Raw genomic sequence first — 12,693 nt, forward strand, 5'->3', positions numbered from 1 at the left:
AAAAAAAAAAACAACAAAAAATTGGAAACCCTAAGATGTTGGACATGCCAGAGTGTAGAACATGCCAGCAACATAACTGCTCTGGCAGTAGATCCTATCCAATGAACTTCTAAGTCTGTGTGATCCAACTGGAATGACGAATCATTTAATCCCTCTGTCTGGAATACAAACATACACTTAGTAGCCACCTTTATTCTCAAACAATAATATCTAATTGAAGAGCAGACAAAGTGATGAATCAGAAAAAGATTTGACAGAATGAGCCAGAGATAGGATGCACCCAATTCTCAGGAATCAGGTAAGATTGGCTCCTTAAGAGAGCAGTGCAGTGGAGTCAGTTAGCTGATTGCAGTTCAGGCAGTTCCTGAGTTCTATGCATGTCAGAAGAGGCAGTTGAAACCACAGAATAAGAAGGAGCCAGGAGATTAGAACAAATTGGCAATTAGTTTAAGGAAAGCAGAGCTATTCAGTCAGAAAGAGAAATATCCAGTTTGAATTACTAAGCTTGAAAAGTAGGTTGAGCCAGAACAGCTGAGTTGAAGCAGTCAGCCAGATTTCAGAAAAACAAAAACAAAAAAAAACAAAACAAACAAACAAACAAACAAAAAAAAAACAGAAAATCTGAGCTTATTTAGCATAAATCCTCTAAGATAATAATTACATCTTGGGAGGAAAAGTTACTTTTACACCAGAGTCATTAGATATCTGCAAAAGAAACCTGCACACAGGGAATGGAATGTGACAAAAAAGAGAGATGTATCTTGGGTGCAACGAAGATGAATCTTAGAGATATCTAAGCCCTTGACATTGTACCTGAACATTCAGGATTTCCTGCTGGGTTTCAGCCTTGATTGGATCTAATACTTCCTCACTATGCCCTCACTCCCCTCACTTGGATTGACAGTGTATATTCTGTGCACTGTATTCAAAAGACCTTATGATTTTACAAGGGGTTATAATTAAGGGATTGTTTTGATTCTCCCAAGAGACTTTTGACTTATAAACAATGTTGAGACTAAAAGACTATGAATTCATTTGAAGTTGAAGTGAATACACTTTCCATTATGATATAGCGACAGCCTTTGGGGGCCAGAGAGTGGAATGTGGCAGTTTGAATGAGACTGGCCCATATAGGCTTATATATTGTAGTACTTAGTGGAATTATTTCAGAAAAAAAATAGAAGGCATGGTCTGTTTCTAGAAGATGCCTCTGTGTCCTCTCTGTACCTTATGCTTATAAAGCAGGATGTAGGATCTCAACTGCTCCTGATGGCATGCCTTTGATCTGACATCATGGACTCTAGTCATCTGAAACTGTGAGCCAATCCGATGCCTTCTTTTAAAAGTTGCTTTGGTCGTAGTGTTTTATCATAGCAATAGAAAAGTAACTAAAACACTCTCCTGTATTGACTTCTATTTCTCCTCCATAATTAAAGCCTAATCTTTAAAAGTTCTCCCTTCTCTAGGTATATTTTTGTCCAATCAAGTTGACAATATTCAACATCACATCTGGTAAAATGTGAGCACCAGGTCTTTATAATCTTCATTACTTATTCTCCAGAAGTTATTTTTTTAAATTTTTTTATTTAAATATTTTTATTACATATTTTCCTCAATTATATTTCCAATGCTATCACAAAAGTCCCCCATATCCTCACTCCCACTCCCCTACCCACCCATTCCCACTTTTTGGCCCTGGAGTTCCCCTGTACTGGGGCATATAAAGTTTGCATGTCCAATGGGCCTCTCTTTCCAGTGATGGCCAACTAGGTCATCTTTTGATACATATGCAGCTAGAGTCAAGAGCTCCGGGGTACTGGTTAGTTCATAATGTTGTTGTACCTACAGGGTTGCAGATCTCATTAGCTCCTTGGATACTTTCTCTAGCTCCTCCATTGGGAGCCCTGTGATCCATACAATAGCTGAATATGAGCATCTACTTATGTGTTTGCTAGGCCCTGGCATAGTCTCACAAGAGACAGCTATATCAGGGTCCTTTCAGCAAACTCTTGCTAGTGTATGCAATGGTATCATCATTTGGAGGCTGATTATGGGATGGATCCCTGGATATGGCAGTCTCTAGATGGTCCATCCTTTTGTCTCAGCTCCAAACTTTGTCTCTGTAACTCCTTCCATGGGTGATTGTTCCTAATTCTAAGAAGGGGCAAAGTGTTCACACTTTGGTCTTCCTTCTGTGACATTTTTCTTAACAAAACATACTTTATTTCAGCATTGTGCTCAGATCCAGGACTGCTGCAAATCCCTTAGTGGCATTTCATCATTCTGTCCACACTATTATGTCATGCAGACCTGGGTCATCATTAATTTAGAGTCAATCTTTTGATCAAAAATATCTAGAAGAGAGCTAAGAAGAATTATTAATATCCACATATTTTTCCAGAAATACCATAGTCTTAGATATCTTATGCATGCACTATCAATAGCCTTTCATTAGGCAATTCTGAAATATATGGACTCAATTAGAATCAAAGGATTAGAACCTGTCTCCAGGGTCTAATTTTGGTTTCCAGCCACATGAACTCTGTCAGAGTAATATTTAAAAACTCCAAAATCACCATCCATATCACTGTAAAATAGTAAAACATTCAATACACATATATTACCACATAGTTTTTACTGATTTAAATTTATGTAACATTACAGATGAAACCAGCCCCAAGTTATGGTGATTACAATAGAAGTCAAAGACCCAAACCTTCTTTCATAGATCTCAAAGCTATTTCCAAAGATCTCTTTTCAAGTTGTTTTTAACCTGGTAATGATTAGTATCTGATCATAAGTATAAGGACAAAGTTTTGAACTTACTACACGTTCATGCTATCACTAAATGGAAATCTCATTCAGCATCCATTGTTTGGATTTTTCAGTGAAGATCCCAGCACTTGGGAGGCAGAGGCAGGCAGATTTCTGAGTGCAAGGCCAGCCTGGTCTACAGAGGGAGTTCCAGTAAAGCCAGGGCTATACAGAGAAACCCTGTCTCAAAAAACAAACAAACAATCAAACAAACAACAGAAAACAAAACCAAGACTCCTAAGTATCTATATGCATGAAGAGCAAGGCTAACCATGAATCTCAGAGTTATAGAAATCTACCCTTTCTCAAGAAAACATTTAATCTAAAACAATAACTTGAGGTGTTATTTTTGAAAATTAGAGTGTTATGTCAGGGATTATATCTCTGCCTTATGCTGTGAAGTTATTAATCAGAGTTTACAAGCAGTGACCTGAAAACAATTGGGTTTACCTACAATGGAAAATTGGCATTATATGCAGACCATCAAAATAGAAGCTATAACACTCTTTGGTCTTATAGCTATACAGATTTCTACACTTTCAATGAAGCAACTTGAAACTTAAGTCTACCAACACTTTATTCGCTATCTGAAAAGAAAGTAGATAGATGGATCAAACACCTCCACATAAAAACAGAGACACTGAAATTTATAGAGGAGAAAGTGGGGAAAAGCCTCAAAGATATGGGCATAGGGGGAAAATATCCAAAAAGAATATCAATGGCTTGTGCAATAAGATCAAGAATTGACAAATGGGACCTCATAAAATTGCAAAGCTTCTGTAAGGCAAAAGACACTGTCAATAAGACAAAAAGGCTACAAACAGATTGGGAAAGGATTTTTACCAATCCTAAATCTGATAGTGGACTAATATCCAATATATACAAAGAGCTCAAGAAGGTGGACTCCAGAAATTCAAATAACCCCATTAAAAATAGGGTACAGAGCTAAAGAAAAAATTCTCACATGAGGAATACCAAATGGCTGAGAAGTACCTGAAAAATGTTCAACATCCTTAATAATCAGGGAAATTCAAATAAAAACAACCTAGAGATTCCACCTCACACCAGTCAGAATGGCTAAGATTAAAAATTCAGGTGACAGCAGATGCTGGCAAGGATGTGGAGAAAGAGGAACACTCCTCCATTGTTGGTGGGATTACAAGCTTGTACAACCACTCTGGAAATCAGTCTGGTGGTTCCTCAGAAAATTGGACATAGTCCTACCGGAAGGTCTAGCAATATCTCTCCTGGGCATATACCCAGAAGATGTTCCAACTTAAAATAAGGACACATGGTCTACTAGTTCATAGTCAGCCTTATGTAAAATAGCCAGAAGCTAGAAAGAACCCAGATGTCCCTCAACAGAGGAATGGATACAGAAAATGTGGTACATTTGCACAATGGATTACTACTAAGCTATTAAAAACAATGGATTTATGAAATTCTTGGACAAATGAATGTATCTGGAGGATATCATCCTGAGTGAGGTAACCCAATTACAAAAGAAGTCACTAGATATGCACTCACTGATAAGTGTGATATTAGCCCAGAAACTTAAAATACTCAAGATACAATTTGCAAAACACAAGAAAATCAAGAAGAAGGAAGACCAACGTGTGGATAATTCATTTCTCCTTAGAATAGGGAACAAAATACCAGTGGAAGGAGTTACAGAGACAAAGTTTGGAGCTAAGACAAAAGGATGGACCATCCAGAGACTACCCCACCCGGGGATCCATCCCATATTCAGCCATCAAATCCAGACACTATTGCACATGGCAGCAAGATTTTGCTGAAGGAACCCTGATATAGCTGTCTCATGTGAGGCTATGCCAGTGCCTGGCAAATACAGAAGTGGATGTCACAGTTATCTATAGGATAGAACACTGGGCCCCCAATGGAGGAGCTAGAGAAAGTACCCAAGGATCTGAAGGGGTCTGCAACGTGATAGGTGGAACAACAATATGAAATAACCCGTACTCCCAGAACTCGTGTCTCTAGGTGCATATGTAGCAGAAGATGGCCTAGTCGGCCATTATTGGAAGAGAGACCCCTTGGTCTTGCAAACTTTATATTCTCCAGTACAGGGTAACACCAGGACCAAGAAGTGGGAGTCTGTGGGTAAGGGAGCAGGGTAGGGAAGAGTATAGGGAACTTTTGGTATAGCATTTGAAATGTAAATAAAGAAAATATCTAATAAAATAAAATAAAATTTAAAAAGAGAGTACATAGATACCTCTGAATATGAATCCCATATGTTGCACAACAATTTTAGTTATTAGGCATCATATTGACACAAATAGAACTATACCCCAATTAAAAAAACAAACAAACAAACAAACAAACAAAAACAATGAACTGGCTTTCATGTCTCAATTAGGTAATGTTGTCATCCTCACTATTGTGAAAGAGACAATATTGATACTACCTGGGTAAGATAATTGTGCCAATTCAGTCTGCCATATTGTTCAGATGACATTTGTTTCAGTTCTGTGCTATATAGATAAATTGCAGTGAATTTAATACTGAATATCAATTCTAAAACCAGTATTTTATCATCAGAGAAATATCCCCTTCTTGGCTACAATATTGGAGTTGTGGACAAGCATAATCACTTTCCTACATGTCCAAAAGAGCTTTTCTATTAATTGCATTAAATCAGACTATATAGTCCCTCACCATGGTTTCTTTAATATTTATAGATTAGTAAGCATGTATGCACCTGTAATATCTTAGCTTGAGTGAGCTCAGATGATTAGTGATAGACCTTGGTTAACTGACTTATTAGTTTGGGTAAAACTTAAAAATTTAATGTAACACATTAATTTTTGCTCTAATAGGTTTACAAATAAATTATTAATTAAAATTATCTTCGTAGATCATGGTTGCACATCACATTTTTATGGTACCACCCTTTCCTGAATCCATCAAACAGGTTGGTAATAGGACTTGGAGAACTCAAACTGGTACTGCTCTGGAAGCTTCTTCTTTGATGCCTGTTTGTTTGTTTGTTTGTTTGTTTGTTTGTTTGTTTGTTTGTTTGTTTTTGTTGTTGTTGCTGTTTTGTTTTGTTTTTAGTACATGCTGATGAAAAAGAGTTTTCAGTAGTCTTGTTCAACTATGATTGCTGTGAGCTACAATAATGACACTACCATGGGTGCAATAGTGGTAAAAATATTATGTGGGATGCTACTGTCCTCCTGAGTGGATTTAAGGCCCACTCCACTGGGCCGTTTCCTACTCATCATTGGTACTGTAAATCTGGCCAAGATTCCATAGCTATTAAAATTATGTGTTCTAGAGGCGTACCTACTAACGTTATTTTGCATGATGTATCCAAATGCCTTGTAAATACATATTTTTATACCCATAGATGAGTGCAACTCTCTATCAGAGAAGCATCTTTGTTCAGTGGAGACAGGTAACACAGAGTCACAAAACTGGTCTGAGTACACAGAACAAATGTATGTGGAGACCTAAGACATAAATTGGACATAAAAATGATAGATACTTCCTTGCTCAAAGGTCAAGGCATATTATGTGAGAGAAGGTGTAAGCTCATAAGAGCTAGAAGTTTAGGAGTACTGGGGAAAATTATGAATTCTAGACATAACAGGACTACTATTCTTGATCTCATTTGCATTAAATTGCCTCCTCAAGACTTGCAAAAGATTAAGTTTTTCAACATGCTAGCATGAAGCTACAGGGGTAGAAGAGCCCAAATTTCTAACTAAAGGAGCTATTGACAGGTGTGGTCTGCTAAGGAGAAGATATTCACTTTCTTTTAAAGGTATAATACCTGATAGGTTGACCACATTTTAGAAGATGGTCATACACCCCTGGATATATTAGCAATTCTAACTAGACTCAGTGGCTTATGACAGAAAAGTTTTGAAAGAACATACATTTTGGAAAAAATGCTTGGGAAGGGGGCTGTTCAACAGAAGTTAGAGGCAATAGTAGGGGTTAATATATGAAAATTACTTTAATATTAGCTTTATAGTATTTTATTCTATTTAACTATGAAATTATAGGCAAAGTTATAGATTTTTCTAAATTTTTCCTATGTAATATCCTTGCATCTTTAACACTTGCTGATATAGAACTAAACCACATCTCAGATGTTTCAAATCTATACTCATTTCCCAATGAATGAAAATACAAGTCAATTTAGAATAAGAAGCTCTTTCTGTATGTTTCTTTGCAACACCATACTCTTACATAGAAATTTTCATATGATAAAACCTTTAGTATCAATTTGTGTTTTCATTGGCTTGCTTCCCTAGAAGTTATGCAGCACCTGTGATCAATGATTTTATTTCTATTAAAAAGTGGATCAATAAAATTTCTTATAATCTTTAACAATACTTTGATCAAAAAATACAATGAGCTTTATTTTCTGGTTTCTTTACAACTTTTGATTACTCTTTACCTAAAGGATTGTTTGTACATTATTTTTGTTAGAAAATGACCTAAGGATGAATAGAAATTTTGTGGAACATAATACCAAAATTAATGATGCTTACTTTATATGTTAATTATAATAAGAATGAAATGAATTAAATACAACTAATGTTAAAGAAATATGTAAAATGATGCAATATATAATTAGCTTTAATATTCAAAATTAAGTTATAAAATAAACTTAACTCACTCCTTAAGTATGTTTAGCTGCAACATATACCCTGTCCATGTATTGTCATTTTAAGATTATGAGATAGTTTTCTATGCTACATCACTTACTATAATTTTTTTAACTGATTGGATAGTATATTATTGTTTTTCCAGACACACTTTATTCTATGTTTTTGAGATAGGGTCTCTCTATATTGTGCTAGCTAGCATGCAATTCATAATGTAGACTAATCTGCCTTTGAACTCACATAAATCTGCCAACCTTTGTTTCCTAAGTTCTAGGAAGAAAAACATACCATCTTATTCTCCACCTTTTACTTTTTAACCTTTATTTATTTATGTATTTATGTATTTATTAGAGAGAGAGAGAGAGAGAGAGAGAGAGAGAGAGAGAGAGAGAGAGAGATGTGTGAAGATCAGAGGACAACTTGAAGAATTCAAGGTAATTGCCTCTACCATGTAGGACTCAGAGTTTAAACTGTGATCATCGGGCTTGAGAACAACTACCACTATCTACTTAGTCAACCCACAAGCTTGTAATAAAAATTTTGGTCATTGAGTTGACTGAAAACAAACTATATTTTAAAAGCTAGTTTTAATTTAAAGGGATCTGACAGAACTAGGATATGTTAGTGTGATTTTGAAATGCTTAATGTCAATTACCAAAAATTTCACTTTATTTTGTTCTGGAATGAGAAAGTCAGAGGAATGTGACATCAGTACTTATTGGAAAGAGAGGCCCATTGGACATGCAAACTTTATATGCCCCAGTACAGGGGAAACACCAGGGCCAAAAAAAATGGAAATGGGGGGGGAGGGAAGTGGGGGGGAGGGTGTGGGGGACTTTTGGGATAGCATTGGAAATGTAATTGAGGAAAATATGTAATAAAAAATTTTTAAAAAGTATTGAATAATTTTATCTAGGTTTCAAACTCAAAAGATTATGATCTATTTTATTTTATTTTTATCATTTGAAGAACACATGTATTAAAGACACAGCTTGGAATATGGATTTTAAAATTCTAGTGTGTTTGTAGTTTATTGATGCAATGCTAGTATTGACTCAGAACACAATAAGAGTTCTCACTCCAGCCTCCAGCTATTCATATACAAACACTCTTAAAGTTTTTCAAATCAATTATATCACAGAGTAGTTTAAACCCAGCTGGAGGTTGAAAAATGATTTACAGAGAACTAAGATCAATTGTTATTTTTTTAGTTTCCATTAATTTGGTGCTAATACCATCCATCTATTGTAAAATTTCAATTTTTTTAATAAAGTGTATATGGTAAAGTTTCTCACACAAGGAAAACAGCTTCAGATAGATGTCAACTATGTTCAGTTTTATTTAGCAAAGGTACTGTAAAAAATGAAATATAGGGTTAATATTCTCTGTAGATGAAATGATTGTAGAGAATTTAAATAGTCCTTAATACCACTCAAGTTTCTGTCAATAAATCTATACCTACTCAGCTATTAAAAACAATGACTTCATGAAATTCTGAGGCAAATGGATGGGACTAGAAAATATCATCCTGAAAGAAGTAACCCAATCCCAAAAGAGCACACATGGCATGCACTCACTGATAAGTGAATATTATCCCTAAGATGTGAATACCCATGATAAAATTCATGGACCACATAAAGCTCAAGAAGAAGTAAGCCCAAAGTATGGATGCTTTGGTCCTTCTTTGAAAGGAAAACAAAATACTCAAGGGAGGAAATCAGGAGACAAATTGTGGAGCAGAGATTGAAGGAAAGGCCATCTAGAGACTGCTCTACCTGGGGATCCATCCCATTTACAATCATCAAACCCAGACACTATTGTGGATGTCAAGAAGTGTATGCTGACAAGAGCCTGATATAGCTGTCTCCTGAGAGGCTCTGCCAGAGTTCCACATAGGCAGATGCTTGTAGCCAACCATTGGACTGAGCCCAGGGTCCCCAGTGGAGGAGTTAGAGAAAGGACTGAAGGAGCTAAAGTGATTTGCAACTCTATATGAAGAACAACAACATCAACCAACCAGACCCTCCAGAGCTCCCAGGAACTACACCACCAACCAGAGTACACATAAAGCGACCCATGGTTCCAGCTGCATGTGTAGTGGAGGATGTCCTTTTTAGGTATCAATGGCAGGAGAGAACCTTGGTCTTTTGAGACTTGATGCCCCTGATTAGGTGTATGCTAGGGCAGGTAGGCAGGATTGGGTGTGTCGGGGAGGCACCCTAATAGAAGCAGGGTGAGGGTGAATAGAATAGAGATTTTCGGGGGGGGGTGCGAACCAGGAAAGGGGATGACATTTGACATGTAAATAAAGAAAATATCAAAAAAAAAACTTAAAAAAAAGAAAAACAACTCAAAGTAAGATACTTTACCCAATTCATCTTTTACCATAAAATAATGTTAGTAATAATAATATAAATAGAATAAAAACATGACACACCATAAGATTGTAAACTCAGTCAACTGTATTATATACGTGGTTTTATCTCTCACCAAGACTGGAATAACTTTACATTCCCAGTCCCTTTATACTTGTAGTTTTCTCTAGGTTTTTAAAAGTACAGCAAAGACTGACTAATCTGTAAAGTTGTATGGAATATTTCTATATATTTTTCTTTCCTGTTAAAAGGTTTTTTTGTTTGTTTTATTTTGTTTTTTGTTTTGTTTTGTTTTGTTTGTCTAATTGCTATTTTGTAGACTTGGGGATTTGAACCCAAGGCTTTTCTTTTCTTTTATTCCTGGAACTCACTCTGTAGACCAGGCTGGCCTAGAACTCAGAAATTCACCTGCCTCTGCTTCCCAAGTGCTGGGATTAAAGGTGTGCACCACCACGCCTGGCTGAACCCAAGGCTTTTGAAGTGATATGTAAATACTGTATTGAAGAACTATATCTCCAATACTTATACTTTATTTAATCTTATGTCTGATTTCTATATTGGTTATTTCCAAATAAGTTTTAAAATATTTAATTATATCTAGAAGTCTGTTTACATGTGAATATGTGTTTGTGAGTGAAAGTGCCTGCCTAGGCCAGAGGCATATTACAACCTGGAGCTGGAGCAGAAGTTTGTGAATTTAAATTCCTAGCACCCATTTCAGGTGGTTCACACATACTCAGATGCTAGCAAAGATATGGAGAAAGTGGAAAACTCCTCAGTTGCTGGTGGGATTACAAGCTGGTACAACCACTCTGTAAATCAGTTTGGCAGTTCTGCAGAAAATCAGGCATAGTACTACCTCAGGACCAAGCCATACATCTTTTGGGGATATACCCAGAAGATGCTCTAACTTGTAATAAGGACACATGCTCCACTATATCCATAGCAGCCTTTTTTTTTATAATAGCCTGAAGTTGGAAAGAAAGAACCCAGATGTCCATCAACCCAGGAATGGATACAGGAAATGTGATACATTTACACAATGGAGAACTACGCAGCTATTAAAAACAATGAATTTATGAAATTCTTTGGCAAATGGATGGATCTGGAGGATAGCATCTTGAGTGAGGTAACCCAATCACAAAAGAACACATGTGATATGCACTCACTGATAAGTGGCTATTAGCCCAGAAGCTCAGCATACCCAAGACACAATTTGCAAAACACATGAAACTAAAGAAGAAGGAAGACCAAAGTGTGGATACTTCGATCCTTCTTAGAAGGGGGAACAAAAAAAAAAAAAAACCCATGGAAGGAGTTACAGAGACAAAATTTGGAGAAGAGACTGAAGGAATGACCATCCAGAGACTGCTCCACCTGGGGATGCATCCCATAAACAACCACCAAACACAGACTCTATTGCAGATGTCAACAAGATTTTGCTGACAGGAGCCTGATATAGCTGTCTCGTGAAAGGCTCTGCCAGTGCCTGGCAAATACAGAAGTGGATGATCACAGTCATCCATTGGATGGAGCACAGGGTTCCCAATGAAGAAGCTGTAGAAAGTACCCATGGAGCTGAAGGATTTTGCAGCCCTATAGGAGTTATAACAATATGAACTAACTAGAACCCCTAGATCTCCCTGGGACTAATCCACCAAACACATGGTAGGACTGTAGGACTCTGCTACATATGTCTCTAGCTGCATAGATGACCTACTAGGTCATCAATGAGAGGAGAGGCCTTTGGTCTTATGAAGGTTCTATGCCCCAGTATAGGAGAATACCCCGGCCAGGAAGCAGGAGTAGGTGTGTTGGGGAGCAGAGGCAGGGGAAAGGGGATAGGAGATTTTCAGAGAGGAAACTAGGAAAGGGGATAATATTTGAAATACAAATAAAGAAAATATCTAATTAAAAAAAGAAAAAGAAAAAGAAATACTTTTATCTGCTGAGACATGTCTTCAGCCCCAATGTCCAATTCTTTTTAGTTTCAATTATAGAATAAAAGACTTAAATGCTTATTGTGTGATAAACCAAAGTTCCATGATCAGACTGAAAATTTGTAGTGTTCCAGTTTGCAATTGCTTTGTGGGATCTTACTGTCCCTTTATAAATAACTGCATTCAGAATTATATGATTTTCTAGAGATCATCACGATTTCTTGGTCTAAATTTGGGTTTTTAAGAGAGTTTGGGATGTCACTAGAATAATACTGCACAAGTAACAGGGAATTTCTTTATGCACATCAACATCCAGGCCTTCTAACAACATGAGTATTACTCTGCAGTCTCCAAAATTTTATCACATTGTATATAATTAAATAAATCCCCATCTTTCATTAGGTATGATGCAAATGTAAGGGATATCAGCTAGTGGAGCCAAAAATATTGTAAATAAGTTGATAATGTTTGAACCTTACAATGTTATAACTGAGTTAAAATTTGCTTTTAACTCTCAATATTTTTTTTAATTTCTTAAAATTCTTAAGGTAACCAAGTACAATATGCACAATCCCTACAAGTTAAGGATAGGCCTGCCAATTTTAAAGGTGATTTTCCTGAACATGTGGATTCAATAATGTGGATATATAAGTCTACAATGTATGCATGTGAAAATATAAGTTCATGTTAGTAAAGCAGTAGTGAATACAAGGGCAAGATATATGTTTCTCCTAATTTTCTTCCATGTAGTAAATCTTGAATTTTAAACATCAGGGGACAGAACTTATGTAACAAAGGCATTTAAAGGAATAAAATGCTTACACTAGCAAGATTTTGCTGAAAGGACCCAGATATAGCTGTCTCTTGTGAGACTATGCCGGGGCCTAGCAAACACAGAAGTGGATGCTCACAGTCAGCTAT

Source organism: Mus caroli, chromosome X, assembly GCF_900094665.2.
Source record: "Mus caroli chromosome X, CAROLI_EIJ_v1.1, whole genome shotgun sequence".
Classification (NCBI taxonomy): domain Eukaryota; kingdom Metazoa; phylum Chordata; class Mammalia; order Rodentia; family Muridae; genus Mus; species Mus caroli.